The 19589-nt window shown below is 47.1% G+C and overlaps 1 protein-coding gene across 1 annotated transcript in view; it reads right to left on the reverse strand.

Annotated features, from left to right (window-relative positions):
• The window catches only part of SCHIP1 (schwannomin interacting protein 1), a 113078-nt gene that overhangs the window by 37015 nt on the left and 56474 nt on the right, over positions 1–19589 (reverse strand). The window lies entirely within an intron of this gene.

Below are 19589 nucleotides of genomic sequence, written 5' to 3' on the forward strand. Positions count from 1 at the left end.
CCCGTTGTTTGGGGATGCAACGAACCACCCCCTGGGTCCTCTCTGCCCTGACTTGGCTCTCCTTTATTAATTTCAAGTTGGATCCAACAAGCAGCCCTTCCCACAGCTCCTGGCTGGCAAAGCTGCATTGCCCACCCCATTCTCCAAAGAGCTAAATGACATTTCAGCAGCAGGAAGCTCCTGCCAATAACATCACAGCCCGGCCTCGTAGCTTTCATGAGCTCCTACATTATGCTCTGTGCTGGAGGTGGCTCCTAGAGGAGCCAGGGCTGGGGCTCAGCCTGGCCCCAGTGCCTGCAGTCAGGGCTGGGAGCAAACGTAACCCACCCTGTTCCAAACACGTTCCTCTCTGTACAGATTTCACATACGAACCGCACCTGGTTTCATAAATAAATGCAGTGGGAACCTGAACTATTCAGCCCGCTGACCTGAAGTTGGTTCTGAAGTTAATAATTCATTCATGTGAGCTGGGATGGAGGTTTCTAATTCAGCTCATTTCAGAACTCGAGAGGGGGAAGAAACACGTCACAAAAGTTAACTTGTTCTGGGAAGTCTGAGCATCCCAGGTAACAGCAGCAGGATGATGGCTTCACCTTGACCAGGGAAGGGTCAGGATGGGTATCAGGAAACATTTCTTCTCCAAAAGAGCAGTGATGCAGTGGCACAGCTGCCCAGGGAAAGCTGGGGTCACCATCCCTGGGGTTGTTCAGAGCTGTGGGCAGCAGGCATGGAGAGGTCTTTTCCAGTCATCATGGTTGGAAACCATTGGTTGGAAGCAGCCTTCAGCAGCATTTGATCTGGTAATTTAAAACTTGAACAAATATTTCTCAGATTTTGGTGGGATTTCAGAATCATTCAAGTTGGAAGAGATCCTTATCATCTTCAATCCAACCTACCCCACCACACCTGCTGCCCGCATCCCTGAGTGCCACATCAAGGCCAGTGTTCTATGACCAGAGGAAATTCTCAACCTGGTGGCCAAGAGCTGCTTCCTCACTTCCACTGAGTGATGAAAGAGGGATGCAGGAGAAACAAGGGCAGTGCATGCATTTTGGGAAACCTGCCTCTCCCACTGCTGACCTTCCATCCATTTGGCTGGGAACAGTCAGTGGGGGAGGTAATTAACAGCTCACAACACACCAGAAGTTCAAACCACAAATGCTATGAATCACGCAACACTTTGCTGTGTAACCCTTAGTGACAAAACCTTGCTGAGCTCTACATATGGGCTGTGCCCCCCGGTGGGGGATTCGTGCTCTGACTGAGCAGCACCAATGATCTGCAATGGCTGGTGGAACGGTTCCAGCCCTCCCTTCAATCCCACCTGCACTCAGCCAAGGCAGGTGCAGAAGCTGCTGCTTCTTGCAACGCAGTGCCACCCTCGTGCTGCTGGATTTGCATTTGAAGCTGTTATTAACTTCCAGAATAATGAAGAGCTTGTGCAAAACTGGGCAAAGCAGAAGAAAAAGCCAAAGAAAGGCAAGTAAACCAGTGTGTGTGCTGGGAAGTGCTGTGCTGGTGGCTGATGTGCATGTCCTGGGCCTGCCAGGGGTACTGTGGGCTGCTCACACCCACCTGGGTGCCCACATCCATCCCCAGCAGTTACAGCCCTTGTGGGAAACAGAAGCCAAATGCAGCCAAGGCCTCACACCATCGCTCAGAGGCTGCCCACTGGAGCAAACCCACATCTTATCTCAATTTTCTTTAATCCAAGGGCTTTGCTAAGTTGACCTGGCACAAATTGATAGCACAGCCAGCTTGCCCTGAAGGGAGCCGCATGCATATTTCATCCCCTCACCTTGAGAAGTGCTGAAATGGCAGCACTGGCACAGCCCAAAAGAGGCAGAGATCCACCTTGTGCTGCCCCAGGTCCCCATTGCTGTGTATGGGCAGCAGCAACTGACCACAACACAGTTCCTGCTAATTAAACCCCACTGTCACTTTTGTTTGCTTAAAGTTTTGCCCTCCCAGCTCACACTGGAGCTGTGTAATTAGCAATCATTACACTGCTCCCTAGAGCTTCTGAAATCAACATATTCTTTCAGTAATAACATTGTGATAAAAAAACAAATTTGCTCACAAAGCTCAGTTTGGTGTTCCTCTCATCCCATCCTGCCCCACATTGCCCATTGCTGGGTGCTCCCACAGCCCCGCTTCCATCATTCCTAGCTAACTGTCACCACCTGGTTAGAGAGCAGCTGCTTTTTGAACGTGCCCCATAGGGACCTCCCACACCACAGCTACTGTACCGGTTTGTCACCCATCTCCAATGGGCATCTAGAGGCCTTAAGGAGATCCAAACACCATGTCCTGCACTGGGGAGGCATCCCACAGGGGAACAAAGAGAGCTGGAACATTTCATAGCATCATTCAGGTTGCACTCTGAGAGCACCAAGCCCAACCCCACCTCACCACGTCCCTCAGAGCCACATCTCCACAGTTCTGGAGCACCTCAATGGACGGGGACCCCAGCACCCCAGGGCAGCCTGCACTGCTGGTCAGACAGTGCTGGAGGAGCTCAGCATCAGCAGTCCTTTAAATCAAACTACAGCAGGCTGAAGGGCTGCTGTCACCTCTGAAAGATGGGAGGTGCTCCTCAACCTCTGTGCAAACTGCCTTCCTTGAGGCTACAGCCCAAGAGATCACCATTATTCCCTTCTTTGGGAAGCTATGCACACCTGGGCACCACAAATCAGAACCTTGATTTTTAAGTCCCTTATCAGAAATACAGTTGTTCGGAGCGTCGCTTCCTCCAATGGGTGGCAGCAGCACTGATGGGTGCCCCATCCCCATTGTGGTGGGACAAACAAGGATCTAAACCCTTCTGCAACGTGTTTTTGCACTGCCTGGACACCTGCAGGGATGTGCAGGATAAGAACATTCCACGGGCCAAGAATCAGCACCTAGGTTGAACTCCCCATGCTTTGGGGTCTTCCAAGTGCTGCACTGCTGCCTGCAGCATGCCTTTAGAGTCACACTTTTTGCTGAAGCAGTAATAAGGCACAATCCCCAGTGCATGTAACCCTGGGCTAGCAAGCTCACCTGCCTGATAGCAGGGGAACGCTGGGAGCATTTGCAGACACCAGATACAAGTGTGTGGGGTTAAGCGTTTCCGGGCCTGGGGAGCTTCCCCTTACAAAGCCTCATTTTATTTCCCCCAGCTATTCTCCAGCTGTTTTCAAAATGTACGTGTCACTTCATTTTCACGTCTTTGTGTTTCAAAGCCCAAAGCAACATCTCCTTTGCCAGCTGAAGCAGAGCTTTGCATCGAGCCATCAACATCAGCCAGAATTAACGCCGAGCGCTGCCAGCTAATATTTCCTTCATCAAAAGAGTCCATTCGAGAGAGATCCTAATAATTCTTCATCCTCTGCAAAAGCGCTGGGATGTAAAAGCATTAAAGAGCAATTACATGCTACCTGGTATGTAAACTGCTCTAGTTTGAATTTATGAATAAAGTACCCTCACATCCCTGCAGGCATTCAAGGCCAGGCTGGATGTGGCTCTGGGCAGCCTGGTCTGCTGGTTGGCAACCCTGCAACAGCAGGGAGTTGGAACTGGATGAGGTTGTGCTCCTTTGCAACCCAGGCGATTCTATCTATGACTGATACCTTCCTCCCATGGCTGAAGTGTGCAGGTGCTCATCAGGCAGGTGTTGCAAAGCACCTGGGCTTCTGTGCTCAGGATCTCTCCCAGCCCACAGCAGTTGCTGTCCTGCAAATGTGTGACAGAACAGAAGGTGATGGGAGAGACCTCCTGCAGGCCTCAGAATCACAATCATTGCAGTTGGAGAAGCCCCCTAAGGTCACCAAGTGCAACCATCAGCCCACCCCCACCACCTGTGCTGCACTCTGTTTCTTCTTTAGCAAAGCTCTGAGAAGCGGAACCATTTCTTGTGGGTAATGGGTGAGGCTGCTCTGAGGACTAAAACCACTTTCCTGATGGAGCCAAAAGGAAGCTTTTAGAGCTCTGGGCACAGATGCTGAGATGCACTCCTCCAGTCTGGGAAGGTGGGGACCCAGGGGAAGCATCCCCATGTGCCCTGCGCACCGATGCATGCAGAACCTGCCAGATGGGCGCCTTGTACAGCCTGCTACCTGCGAGCATCCTCGAGAGAAAAGCACTCCATTAGAAGATATTCGCCCTACATTACATTTTGCCATTGCAATGAAACCTTATGGGGTTCCTTCTGGGAAAAGATACAGGGAAATGTCTGAAAGCTGTTAAGAAAAGGTGGGAAAAACGCTATATGGGGGAGATTTTCCACTTAGAGTGATTAAAATGTACTCCAATCAAATGCAGGGAGAGGAAAAGGAAGAAAACCACAGAATTTGGCATTCTAGGCCCATCTGCTGCCAAAAATATACAAATATCCTGACCATATTCTGGCTGCAAAGAGTCTGCAGCACAGCCAGCAAGTGGGAATCCCCAGCAAGTAAAGGAGTGAGAGCTGTGCTGAGGGGCCAGCAGGGAAACACGGACTGAAAGGATCTCAAAAAACAGAATAGATGGGGATGGTGGTGGCCAAGGAGAAAGAGAAGCCTGAAAATACAAATAAAAACAGAGGCTGTCTGAGGTCTCTCTCCAAAGCCTGCGGTGCTGCTCAGAAAAAAAAAAAAAAAAAAAAAAAAAAAAAAGTTAAATCCAAAGGTCATTAATTATTAAATGGCAGGGAGGATTAAAAATTGAACGAAGTGTTAGATAATTTAAAAAATAAAATAGGGCTGTGCTGCACAGGGTGCTGGGAGGGATGCAGGGCTCTGAGAAAGCAGGAAGAGACACTTCGGGTCGGTAAATAATTGATGCTGCATTTAATTTATTCATATTTCTTTACTTTGCTAATGTTGCACTGAGGAAAGCAGAGCTGAGGGCTGGGATGTGGGGAGGAAGGGGAGCTGGGGATGCCAACAATGCGGCCGCTGTTCCCTTGGTGCTTCCTGGGGACAGGAAACACATCTCCCTACAGTTTTCATCTATGTCAACAAGGCGTCTAAAAATCAGACCCATTAGAAGCCACCATTAATTATACTGTCCCTTGTATCTGCAGCTTTGTCCTCTTTTTTCCACATACAACAGAAGAAGAGCCACTACTAACCATCCACTTCTGACCTCACAGAATCCTAGAATGGCCTGGGTTGCAAAGGAGCACAGTGCTCATCCAGTTCCAAGCCCCTGCTGTGTGCAGGTCACCAACCAGCAGCCCAGGCTGCCCAGAGCCACATCCAGCCTGGCCTTGGATGCCTGCAGGGATGGGGCATCCACAGCCTCCTTGGGCAACCTGTTCCAGTGAACTCCTTATCCCTCCTGAACTTTTTATAACTGTCTCAGTTTGGGGAGCAGAGCATTTCCCTCTGACACACATAATAGGCACCATCAGCACAGTCCTGTCTTCCCATCCCCTAATTTGCAATGTGATATGATGGCACTTTTTGGCAATAGCTGTGGTGATCTATAGCCACAAGGATACAGCCCTCAGGTAGGGGGAAATTTATGGCCCTGGCTATGAGAGATATTTTACTGCTCAGCAGCAATAAAGGCATGGCTGAAAGCTCTACAAAATCAAAATAAATGCAGAGAACGAGGAAGCTTGTCAGGTAATAACGGGAGTTCTTTAAATCAATGGCAAGTTTAAGGGAAAGGTGACTGAAGTTTGTGAGCAAGTCCTAGACTGTGCTCTTGGGCCTGTGCAGTCGCTTCCAGCAATGCAAACTTCTGCCCCATCCAGCTGTGTTAAACCCCACCTCTGTTTTCTGGGAAGTTTAAGCTTAATCAAACTGCTCTTATAGAGAGCACTGTTCAATTCTGCAGATCTCTGTTTGCTCCATAGCAAACAACTACCAAATGGCACACACGAGAGAGCATCATGTCTGGAGCAGGGGCTCCCATGGGGAATAACCCCACCAGCAGTTACAATGAGACAAAGTGGGGAGATTCAGTGCCAACGCTGGTGCATGTGCCTCCAGCTGAACAAATACACAGTCTTACTGCTGTACCATGGTTTCCCTATCTGCCATCATTTTTTCATTCCCATCTCCCCTTCCGCCTTTCTTATAGCTACCAAAAACAGCATGAGTTTGGAGAGCTCATGGAAATAATTTTAACTATTTACTTTGGAGCTGGGATTTGCAAGGCATCAATAGGTTTGCCATCAGAAACTCCAGCTGCAGCCCAGTCCCTGGCATTAACCAGCACTTCCACATGCCATTTGGGCACTCCTTCTCACCACCATCTAATGAGCTCCCAGGCTGTACCCATGACAGAAACATGGCAGGGCCCTCCCGTTATCACTCCTTGTTTTACAGGGCTGGTGCAAGTCATTAAAGAAAAGCAGGCATTTATTTCCCTCAATGGGAGCCGGTGAGGGCCATCAGTAACGGGAACCAGGATGGAAGCAGCTGGTGAGTGCTTAATGATGCATTGCTGTGCTGTTAACATAAAGCTGTTACATGCCTTGATAAGCACATAACAGGCCTGACGAAATTAAAAGAGAATTAAAATGTGGATGTTTACATGAGATTTGTTTTCCCTCTGTTTTTTTAAAAACACTCATTCACCTGCATGGCAGCAGAATGGCAGCTACATGATGGTGATGCACCAGTAAAAGACACGGCCACTGTGCACAGTGAGCACTGATGGCAGCTGGTGGATGGGAGGGAACACCAGAATCTCATTGCATTACCAATGGTCTGCTCCACTGGTAATTAATCAGCTGGCTGTAACGAGCTGCTCTCCTGCAGTATTGTCTCCCAGCATCTCTATAGCAGAGCTCATAGATCAATGCTTGGCCAATACTGAGCACAGAGCAGTTTGCTCCCAGCCAGGACTGGGCAAGAAATATATGATGTAGTCCATAAAAAAAAACCCAAAACCAAAACCATAAAACTTTCAGGTTTGGATATGCATGGTCTTGAGGAAAGACCACTGGTCACACCATCTGTGTACTCATGTCATTGAAGCATCTGCGTACCCCCACGCTACGTGCCTTGGGAAGCACAGGCAGTGCCACACTCATGGGGACAGGGACCAGCGAGGGGACACAAATTTGCTTATTGTGGTAGTTGCAATCACTGTCCCAGGGATTACTAACCTGAATAGGAGAGCAGGGAGGGGAGAGCTTTAGGAGCCATTCTCATCACCTGGTGGGCACTTGGCACAGCCCAGGCAGTCCTTACAGTTCCCTCCAGCATTGGTTCAAAGGCATGAACTCAAACTAAGGATTTACACACCGTGACCCTCAGCTACACCAATGCTGATGGCAGCCCCCAGCACAGCCAGGCACAGAGCTGAGAGATTCACTGCAGCTCCTTGGGCTGTGCTGTGCCCTCAGCCACAAAGCTCTGTTTTCACACCGTGCATCAACAGCTCTTATGTAGAGCCCCAAGCCACTGCTGTTTGCTGGGCTGTTGAGCAGAAGCTGATAAAAGGAAACAAAGAAAGAGCATGAAAAGCTTCACCCAACACAGGGTCAACCTGCAGCAGCACTGCCCTTCTCAGTAATCATACTAATGAAAAAAAAAATTAATCTCTTTCAATTAACACTCAAAAGAGGCCTTCATTTTTAATACGTGAATTGTTATGTTTCCCATATGCCTTCTTCCAAATGGGCATCCTTGATTTGCTTGTGGATCATCATCATTTTTTTATATAAATGTAGAACAACTCGTTTCAGTCATTTAAAAATTTTTGACTATTGAAAAAAGGTGAGGATGGCAACCTGACAGGCATTTAAGCAGGACTTGCATCAATGCTCACACAATGTTTTAAGGCAAGAGGGGAGACGTTCACTCCACGACTCACATACAGGTGCCTGGGTTGGTCATACTCACTTCTGATGAATTCCACTTTGTACCAAAGAGATTCTGATTTCTATAGAACTTCATAACACAACTGTGCCCTGCAATCTGTAAGAAGCAGGGTAAGCCCAGATCAGCTCATCGGATCTCTCCCTTTGCAAAGTAAAGGGATCACATTGCATCTGAGGTTAACTTCATTTTCAGTGTGATGCAAACACTGATTGCTCCTGTACAAATCCTTCCTATCGATGCACATCTCATTAAATCCCTTCACATCATTCTGAGAACACAGCTCTTCTTTTTCTGTTCAGTGATCAAAACAGAGCAACGTAAGCAATAAAGACCCACTCTACAGTAATCAGTAAGGGACAAAAACGATGTTTAAATGCAGAGCATTAAAGGCTTTGCACAGACAAAATCATGTTCTGCTCAGAGGAGTGCTGAATATTTAAAGGCAATAAAGTTCTGATCGGTCTAACACTAATTTATACTACAACCTATTCTGTATTTACCAGGATGCTTAACTAGAGAAAATGCCACCTGGTTGTAGATGATGCAAATCCAATCAATGGGGTAATTCTATTTTGCTGAACGATAATCATGTTGTAAGACACAGAAGACAAAAGAAACACTGTAAGTGCACGCTGCCTCCTGCCCTCCCGTCACACCAATCTGCTCTCAGCTCAGTCAAATAAATATTCATATTTCATTGCCAGCAAGCTCAGGTAATCAGTGCACTCAATTCAGCTGTAACAAGTCAGTCAGCAAATATGTTAATGCACATTTTTTAAGTAGCATCACTCAGCAGCACTGACGAAGCAAACCTCTGTTCTCTATTTTTAAGCACTGGGTGCCTGCTGGCTGCATGCAGTGCTTGGCTATCAGTGATGCCACCATCCTGCTGCCTGGGAAGGTGCCACCAGGGCCACCAAGCTTCTAAGCTAGAAGAGAACAGGACGTAGCACACACATGGAAGTGCTGAGAGCACTGCTTGCCTTCCCTGCCGATTTTGGAACAACACCCCAAACAAAATTTTAACACGCAGGTGAGAAAATGCCAACATCAGAGAAGCTGAGGGCAAGGCCAATTGCTTGATCTGCTCATGGAAATGTAATGGAAAACAAGGAGTTGCACTTCTGGAGCCACTGCTTATTCCCTTGGAGGCACATCCATCAGCGTGGGGTCATCTCAACATGCAGGTGCCCTTCTCTAGGGGTGCAACTGTGCTGCACAGCTGCTGTGGGCGCTGCAGCCATCCATCTCACCTGGACAGACAATGTGCAAACCAGTGAATCCCTCCACGCTGTGGGTTTTTGCTGAATTCCCACTGCAAAGCCCACAGAAACACACGGACATGCACGTGCAGCATGATTAAACCAAAATGCTGCATTTCCACCCTTTAATCAAGTTGCAAAATTAATCAGTGCTGTGGCTTTTCAGCTTTTCCTGTGCTGCTGCTTACAGAGAAGCAAATGCAATTAAAGTGCTGCCCAAACTCTTAATTGCTGGGCTGGGGTAATGAGTGTGCACAAAAGGGGACCCTTGAGATATGCAGTCGGGCCCCAAATTGCTTTTTTATTCCGGATGAGCCCCAGCGTGGTGCGAGCAGCACAGCCATCACAAGCAGCCTCATTGCTTCAGCCAGACCTGCTCTGTCTAAAAATAAATTAAAAAAATAGTCATAAAAGCCCAGTGTTGAGATCAGAGCTCGTGGCAATGCTCATCCTTCACCTGGCAGCCCTCCCCAGGGAGCATTTTAAGTACCCTTCTGCAAGGAGGAGGGGATGGCACCAGCTGCTGGGGTGGGGGAGGAAGGGAAGGAGCAGGAGGAGCTCAGCCCAGGGCAGAGGGGGTGCAGCTGGGCTGCCCCACAGCTATCAGTAATAAAGGACAAGAATGAACCAAGCGTTCCATTAATAGCATGGAACAGATAGAGCTGTGGCTCAAACTGCCACTGCTGGGCTGTGTGTAACCTGCAGGCACTAATATGGAGTGCACAAAACTGGTTATGTGAAACAGTATTTGTGATGGTCACACCAGCACATAACAGCATCTTACAAAGTTAATAGCTGGGGAACTCCCTCTCATCCCCTTCACGTGGCATTTCTTGGTTAAATCATTGGCATATGACCACATAATAGGTAGTTTTAACCAAGGAGCTTTGTTCAGCTGCCTCTCCTGCATCCATCTTTCCCCCTCCAATGGGTATTTTGGGCACCATGCGCTTGGGCACCTTCCTCCAATGTGCAGTTAAGCAAACCTAGGCAATCCAGACTGGTGCCCCTGAAAGTCAAATGAAACCCAGTGCTCAGGAGGAAGAGACAGCATAGTAGCATTACTTTCTTTTAAATGCACAAGTCCTCAGCTCGCCCAGACAGATAACACAATCTGGTTTCCCTTTAAGGTCCCTAACCTAATAAAATCCACATTAGCAACAGACTCTAACAGAACAGATCCTGCAGGTAAATACTTGCATTACACAGCGTCAGGAGGCCACAACTTCATCTGGTGGTTCTTCACCTCACCTAAATGCTTTGTGGCTGGAGCCAAGAGCTCCCTGTTTCCAAAGGTTAATGGCAGTGCCACTTACTGCCTTGCAGCCATGCAGGAGTCAACACTGCAACCAGAGATATGCACTGCTTTGCCACAATAGCTATTTACAGAGTGACTTATTCACCAGGTATAACAAAGGTAATCAAGTTGCCAGGCTGGAGGGGGTTGTGAGCAGTCTAGAGGGAGGTGATACCCTACCTATAACAGGGGGTTGGAACTGCATGATCCTAAAGGTCCCTTCCAGCCCAACCCTTTCTGTGATCACAACAATGCCACACGATGGAGGGATGCTTGGTGTCAGTCCCACAGGTCCTTATGTGATACAGAAACCCCACAGCCAAGGGAGGTCTCCCCTTACTCAGCCCTTTGTGACCCCAACCCCTGGGGTTCAGGCACCATTCCTGCTTCTCAAAAAAGCAAACAGGATGTGGGCAGAACTGGCTGCATGTGAGGCAAGGTTGGAAAAGACCTCTGAGATCCCCAAATCCAACCTCACCCCCACCATGCCCACAGCCCTCAGTGCCACGTCTCCATGGTTCAGGAGCACCTCCAAGGATGGTGACCCCAGCACTCCCTGGGCAGCCACTGCCCCACTGCCCCACCACACACACATTGCTAACTCCTGCTCACAGCAGCTACACCACGTGCTGGTCCTACATCTGAACACCAAGTAAATAGATGGGCTTGGACAAATGAAAACAAACAAAAAAAACCACCAAAAAATAAAAGTCAGTGAGGTAGCAAAGGCTTCTCTTGTTGGATTGATCCAAGCCCCAGGGCAGCAGCACACAGAGTGAGGTTGATGCAGCATACATGAGTTTCATTCACAGGAAATACAACATCAAGGAACTAATAGCAGCACAAATGCAACCCAGACTATCACTGACCCTAAGACATTATGTGAGAGCATCATATAATTTAATGAACAGTAAAGACCTAAGAGCAGCACACTGTTTAACACTTTCTCTCTCCACTGTTGGAAGCTGTATGATGCTATACATCTCATTCAGCACATGTGCAACAACCATTGTTTAAACACCAATCTAAAAACTATACTTGGGCTTATATATCCTTGTAGTATTCTCCTAGTCAAGTTATTATTATTATTTTCTTTACTAACACACTGTCAGGGCTTCTTTACCACACAGCAGGGCAGCACTGCCTAAGCAGCTCTGCATATGCTTGTCACTGAAAAGCATCTTAAATAACTCCTGCTGAGGTCCACACGAGACTGCCTCTATATCTCCAAAATCATTTTTATATAGTCCATTTTTCATAGACTTCAATGAGAGCAACACCCAACCCACATACACCTGAACATTGGTATTGTGAGGATCATCCCACAATCACACAGCGATGCATCAAAGGCACTGGACTTCAAAATAATATTGATCAGTTCCAGAGATTTACAGCAGTTGTTGAAACACATCTTTGAGGTGTACACAGCAAAAGCTCCAAGAACTTAACATGCTTGAAAACATAGAAGAATACATCATAGCTAGCAACGAGGTTTGCAGAAGTCAGCCAAAGCCTTCCTCCTCATCCCTGGCAGAGCAATGCTCCCAAGCACTCAAAGCCACAGTAGCCTCCAGCAAAAGAGTTATGGGTGAACTTCTGATGGCTTTGCTGAACAACAGATCTTTTAGTCATGGCGCAGTATTGGTGGCTGAAAGAAGATGCCCACTGCAGACCATGGGCATGGTGCTGGGTGACCTGCTCTAGGTGGCCCTGCTTGGGAAGAGAGACTGGACCAGATGGCCTCCAGAGCCTCAACCGTTCAGCAATGGCTTCTGTCCCCCAGGTGTACAAAACGTGCCCAAGAGCTGCCTGCACGTTGATCCCCTTCACCCAGCAAAGTCTTCCCCAACCAGCCCAGCCCCAGGGTCCTGGGATGGCACAGGGATGGATCCCAGCACAGCCCAACCCAGCCTATCACACAGAGGAAAACTACAGAGAAAGCATTATAATAAAGCATTATATTTGCCACAGCTGAACTTTGGGGAATGAAGTTAGTTTCCTCATCAACACATCAGGCCCAGGCATGACCATGGGTTCCTGGCTTGCTTCTAAAGTAACTCGTACATTAAAATGGTGCTGAGTTGCACCCTTCTGTCCCAACAGGATCCTTTCTTAAGAGTCTGAGGGATTACACAGCTTTGATTTCCACATTCTAGCTCCTGCACCTCTTAAAATCCACAATAATTATTTGCAGTCAAAAGCCACGTTTCTGTCTAAGAAAACTGGAAACAATGAAGAGCTGCACAACAAAGAGCAAAAACAAGAACTGGAAAAAGAAACACAAGTCAAAAGACCACTTTTGATGAGCTGTTTCCAAGCCATGGCCTATAATCACAGCCATTCAACCACTGAGCTCTCATGCAGGCATTACCCACCCCAATGGGTGCTGGGGACCAAGCACAGCCCACATCCCCAAGCATGCCTGATCCCAAAAGAGCACATGTGCTTGCACTGAGCTCCAGGGCACTTGTGCAGTTCAGCAGTATTGCATATAGGTTATAATGTGAATTTGGAAGGGGTTTTCACCTTTAATCTCTCACAAGATACACAGCCTGCACAGAGGCACACTGCTTCACATCAATGCAATGGGCAAGGAAGGCAGAACCTGCCCACAAAGAGCAGCAGACAAAGAATGCAACCCAGAGCAGGGAGGATGAGCTGAAAGTAGAAACCCAAAATCCTACCTGAGATCTCCAGATGCACTCATTTCCCATGGTGAAGCCTCCAACCCAGCACTCCAAGGTTAATCCTCTACTCTGGGCTGCCAAACCACCCTCTAAAGCCCTCAGTATTTCAGAGGGGAGCACGACTCATCACAACCTATAGCTCTCTTACCATCAGCACCAATCAGCTCTTTTGCTCCCAACCACACACAGGTGGGGATGGATGAGCCCAGCTGAGGACCGTCTCATTAACCCACACCGCTGCCCTGATCGACTTTACAGCCCAGTAAATCCAGCTGGACTCCAAAAATAATCTGCAAAACCACTGCACTCAATAGCTCAAGGTTCAACCTGTACTCAACTCCTCAATTTACAATTTCCATGCCATCACTGAATGCAGCAGCGTTCATTAAACGCGATTACACATCTCCTGATTAAAAGCTGCACGAGTGGCAGAAGCTGCGGTGGAAGGAGCTGCCTTCCCTGTGCAACGGGCAGGGGATGCTCTTGCTGTAGCAAGGACAAAATGCTGACCAACACCTTCCACAGCTGCCTTTTGCCCCAGTGCTGTGGACCCCCAACACTCCCACCTCTCTGCAGGCAGCCGCCTTCACGTCGGCACTGAGCAGCTTCCATTCAGCAATGGCCATTAAATAACACTGGATAGCAGGCTGCCTGCAGATTACCCTAAGTGCCCCAGCTCCACCTGGGAAAGGTAGTGGAAGAACTTCCACAAACAGTACGATATCTGTTCAGAGAGAGGAATGATCTTGACAGTAATGACTTTTTTCTATTGCTGGGGAAGAGGGAAAGGAGCAGCGCGCTGTTTCCATTTCTCCATGTGCAGCAGACACAGAACCTTTTCAGATGAGCATTGCCAGGTTTTAAATATATTTAAAAATATATTTGAGCCCACCTCTCCCTGGTTTCTATCATTCACACTGATTTGCAGCTCTCACAGTGTCTATTTTTTTCCTATTAATTGTTAATGCAACAGCCAGCTATCCCAAGGGCAGAGCGAGGTGTTGTTTTCTAATTCCTCCAATCAAGAATATTGTAATAATCCCTCATTAACTCAATCATCTTTCTGTCAGGTAACTGCTGTATAATTTAAGGGGTAAGGCTTTAAATAAAGATCTTGACAAAACCATCAGGCTGATTTAAAGCATGCCCTCCATCTCAGTGCAACTCGTAACAAATTGGTCTGAAAAGCAAAGCGAGTTGGCAACAAAAAGTCCTAACTGTTTGAATATACCTTCTTTCCTCTCTTGCTTCCTTTTCCTCAGTCTCCTCTTTGCTTCTTTGCTCAGCAGCAATGTGCCCCAGTGGAAGAACCTGACCCTCTTTTCCAACCTTGGTGATTCTATGATGCTATATCACCCCTGGCAGACAAGACCATGTCTTATTTTGCAGCTTATCTAGCCAAGCCAACCAAAGGTATCAAGGCTGTCCTGCCTTAATTCTTCTTCTTTAAAGGTCAGCACATTTCCTGGCATCTCATCTGAAACGAGAGCTCTCGTTTTTAAAAAACTAATAATGATAGAATAACATCATTCAATACTTTGAGCTGGGGTTGGGCAATGTTAAATCACGGAGAAAGCAGTGAAGCTGACAGCATTTGACACGAATACATTGTTGGGAGAGTACAGAGGAAACCACCTTGTGTCTTACAGTGATGAAAATGATCATTTAATGCAGTTCTACCCTTTATTTCCCTGAAATTGCTGCAGGTGATGGGAAAGCTCTTTATTTTTCGAGCCCTGCAATTCACTCAGCAGGATGATCGTTTTAACACGCCCCATCAAGTCATTATTTGTAATTAGAACTACGAGTCAAAAGGTAGAGACACTTGAAAATAAATATGTTTTCTAAAGAGCTCCTTTCGTAGAAAGATAAAATTAGGATAATTCAAAGAGTAACAACACTAATAGCTTACACAGATGAATGGAGGAAAGAGTCATGCCTTGTTTAACCCCAGCACCAGAAGACAAAGGGACGCTCTGGATGGGACAGACAGGCCACCAATAGAGTCAACCAGCCACGGGCAGAAGAGGCAGAGCCCTGAACGCTGCAGTGGCAAAGGTTGCTCTGGTTTCCACATCCACGAACAGCAGCTTTCCAAAAAAAGACCTCTGAATCTGGAACAAACCTCCTGGGAAGCGCTGTAAACCTGCAGGTTCACCTTCGTTTGGTTTTAAGACAAGCTGTGTCACGCAAGAAGTGCAGAGAGCTCATCAAAATCCCGGCCTGAAAGCTCATGCTGCCAGGCACAGGGAAATGAGGCTTGAGAAGGGACCTGCAATTACAGCATTTTCTGGATGCACAGCACTCAGAGGCATAATTAGCATTCCCCAAATTGCTGGAGCCCCGAAGTCTTAAGAATTGGGTGCTGTTTCCTTTGGCTCTGCAGAAATATGCATCTCCGGGGCACAAACAAGCTCAGACAGCTATTTCTTAACACGTGTACTGGCTAATGCTGCACAAACTCCTTCACGTGCACTGAGTTTTAAATGACTTAAAGATGCCTCTGAGAACGGAGGGGAGAGGGAAACGGCTGGGGAGACTGGGAGGGTTTGAGTACATCTGTATGTGCACACAGGGATGTGTGCTCTGTGCTGACTCAATGCCACCAAGTTATTCTTGCTTGGGCACCTGGCCACTGATTATTTGAATTAAATCCTGACGAAAACCACAAAAGTGGGTGGTGATGATGAGTTCAGAGGGTCCACAGATGCTTTCCAGCTGTTCTTTAATAATCAGTCCAGAAGATTTGGGGTCCTAAGGAGAACATGGGGAATGCAGCCCATCTCCGGCATCAAGACTTGCTCCACCTGGGGCAGAGGGGTTGGAACTTGACGATGCTGGGGTCCCTTCCAACCCAAGCCATCCTATGACTCTATAACTCTATGATTCAGAACCCTGCAAATATTGCCCTTCTCTGTTGTGATTCTTGCTTTAGACTTCTGAGGTCTTCTTAGAGGTACGTTTGATGCATTAATATTTTTAGGGCCGCATGAACTATTGTGAAAGGATCTGAATATTCCAACTTTAAATTTCTCTTAAGTCCTTAAAAAATGGATGTAGAACCAAATACTTTGGACGCAAAAAGCCTTTTCCTATTTCAGGGCCCACTGTTATCACACGTGGACGAAAGCCATTACAGAAGAATATCACAAACCCTCTTATGCTCAGAAGATCCACTCACAGCCTGCTGGTACTGGCTGGGAGAGAGCAAGGAAAGGCAGCATCAACAAGTTTGGATTTGTGTGGTGCCTTCAGGGCCAGAGCAGGTTGCTGCTAATTCATTTGTTCAGTAAATCTGTAATAATAGATGATAACATCACATGGCAATAACAGAAAATATGTATGTGGCCACAAAAGTTAATCTGGACGGCTTCATTCCTATAAAATCATTGTTTTCCTAAAAGTGAGGAGCAGATTAAGCTGTGAAATGGCAAAAATAATTCCTTGAAGAGCCCATATTGCTCTCTTAAGACTGATTGTTATCAGCAGAGAGGAGAGCAAGTCCACTCTAATGGAACGATTTAAATGCATAACTGTTAAAATAAACTCCTTAAAGTCTGTCTCCACATTCCTTACGACGACTAGCAAGACATTGCTTTTTCATAAAACACCACAGAACTGAGAGCATTTAGAGATACTGTCTGCCCCTGCCTGGTCTATAACAATTTCTGCACTTAAAGGCATGATTGATTGTGTGAAAGGTAAAGCTAAAATGCACTTCACATAGCTCTGCGGATTTCAGCCCCCTTTCTGGTTTCCTTTATACATATGCATCGTTCCCTAGGAATACACGTTTGCAGGGAAGAATAAGGCAGCAGGGAGTGTGGTTAAATGGGTTAAATAAATAAATCGGCATCCAAGCGATTTTATTATCAGGCTGATTCACTGAGGATGGAAAGTACGACGGTTAAATCCACGTCACATCAATGAATTGGAGCCATCAGATCTCCTTCATCAGCCATAAAACAGACCCACAGATGGGGCTGCAATGACAAAGAATTATGGCCTGTCAGGGCATGGATGGAGGCTTCACCTCTCCTTCTCTGCCTGCTCCTGCCTTCAGCCAGGAAGGTGTCTGGGGGAAAGCACCTCCAATTTAACCAATTTAAAGACAGTTTCTGCACATAAGCCTGGTGGGCTCTCTGAGTCAGATCAAGCTTTTAATTCTCCAGTCAGGAGAATTAAGAGTAATTCTTTCCACGAATTACAGGTGATACCGGTCAGCTTTACACACAGATGGTTAAGGCATCAAAGGCTACAAAATCATACGATAATGAACAGAACGATCCTAACAGCTTTTATTTACTGCCTTTTCTATCACTGCAGAGCACAACCACTGTTGTAAATGTGTAAACAATACCAGTGAAGGCTTTAATGCATTTTATCACCAATTTCCACTGTCAGGAGGCTGCTGAGACAAGGCTTTGTGCTCCGTCTATTGTGTAATTAAGATCCTTTCAGTGAAAAGCAAAGCTAAGGCAGTTATCAACCAACTGAAGTAGGAAACGGGAAGTATCTAGCACAAAAATACGTAGCAGAGAGCTGAGGCTTTTGTAGATATCAGACAATCGCGCTCATAAAACAGTTACATCAGGTCTGCAGGCAGAGCCCACCCCAGGCTGCCACTTGTGCTCATGGTCAGAGAATGGCAAATCCCATTAAAAGCAGTAAAGGAGTTGGGAAACACAGCCCATGTGACAACCAGGGACAGCCTCCTCCTCCTTCTCCTATGGCACACAATGAGGGGAGGTTTGTTGCACACCCCAGGGCTCTGGGAGAGGGTCAAAGAGGGACCGTGCAGCTGAAAAGGTGGTGTGGGGAAGCTCAGGCATCATCAAGATGATCAACTGTGGTGACACTGCAGTAGGCAGCACTGGCCTGGGCCAATGGCTTTCCTGATGGACCTTCTGAAGGCAAATCAAGGACTTATTGGCCTTGCCCACAATCGTGCTATACGAGCTGCCTGTCCTCATTCAGGTCTTATTTTGGACCTGCACCAGGATGGATTTAGGGCTATCTGCCCAAGGAAATGAAACCTACCTGGAGGAGTGGGAAGGTCTCTGGGGGAAAGAGATCTGCCCATGAGGATCAGAGCTGCTGGGGTGCCCCCAAGAGAGGGAACTGCAATTAGCTGCTCCCCTTCCTCTGTGAGACCCAGGTGCACGTCAGGACCGCAGCTTAATTAATTGCCCTCAGCAAAATGCACCTGGTGTTACCCCCTTCCCCCAGCTGTTCTGGGAGGCGTTGGGGTACTCTGAGATCTCAGGCTTGGCTCCTGTGGGAGGTTTTCTTTAGTCATTGCACATGGGTTAGTAAATGCACAGAAATGCTTCTTTCTAAAAGTTACCCAAAGAAAACATACTTCACACGTTTTCTGAACGCTGTCAGATGCCTTCGGGCTAAACATTCTTGAATTAATTCTGTTACATCTTTTTTGACTGAGCTGTAATTATTGCTGCAGTGGAGATGAGTCATCACTGGCTGTAGTTTACCTCTGAAATACAGCACGTACTGCACCTAACACTGCACCAGAGCTACAACAGTGACTTACTCCAATACCTTTATTACAAAGGGAGAGAGAGCCCAAGGCAGGCTCTATCTGCCATTCACACGCAACGTGAAGCACAAACCCTTAATTTGCTCTTTTCTACAAGCCCTGTAATAAGAGATTTGATCGTATGTTTAACCACCTCTGTGTACCACGTGCACAAATAAAGAGCGGTGAGCTGGGGAAATGAAACTGAGAAGCTGATGGGGAGAAGGCATAAGGGAAAGGGGAAGCCCTGCCCTGGTTCTCTGCCCCTTGGCATGGGGAGGTGCAGGCAGCCCCACGCTGAGCTATGCTGCCTGGGGTGACCGACCCCATCTCCTCCCAGAGCAACCCTTGGGAGCTGGGTGTCCATGAATAAATACTGCCTCAGTGTTAAACTTTTATTTATGCATTTTCAGGAGTTTAAAAATATATATATATCTGGTTTCATCTGCAGTTAAAGCACTTTAATTTAAGCTTTCCCTGTTTTGTTAAATTAGCTTCTACATCCTAATTAAGTACTTGTGCATTTCAAGATGGTAACCTCCTGTTTAAAGAGTAATGGCTCTTTCCTGTCCTGGGTTCCTCCTAATTTGCTCTCTGCCAAAGACTTTAGAGATAGCAGCTTTTAATTACAAGACAAGGGAAGTCACTGATGTGTCCCTACCACCTCGTTAAGGATTCCCTTTGCAAATGTTATCTTAGTGGCTCACTGCACTGAAGCGTTCAGGGATCTCCTGCTATTCTTACTAGGATAACCAAGGAGCTGTGTCTACTTCTATCTTTTGCTTGAAACCATCTAAAATTTCTCTTTTCCTTAATAGAGGGTCTTCCAAAACATACCTGCTGGAAGCAAACCTGCCCCTTCTAAGGAAAGCAGAGAATATTTCCATGACCACATCATCTTGCCCCAAAACAAGGGGAGGAACACCTGGAGCCAACCCATCTGGTTGTATATAACACAAATTTCAGCTGCCCTCCCCATGTGCCACTGGGAAGGTCTGAGCA

The sequence above is a fragment of the Tympanuchus pallidicinctus genome, unplaced genomic scaffold (genome assembly GCF_026119805.1).
Source record: "Tympanuchus pallidicinctus isolate F22 unplaced genomic scaffold, pur_lepc_1.0 scaffold22, whole genome shotgun sequence".
NCBI classification, from domain to species: domain Eukaryota; kingdom Metazoa; phylum Chordata; class Aves; order Galliformes; family Phasianidae; genus Tympanuchus; species Tympanuchus pallidicinctus.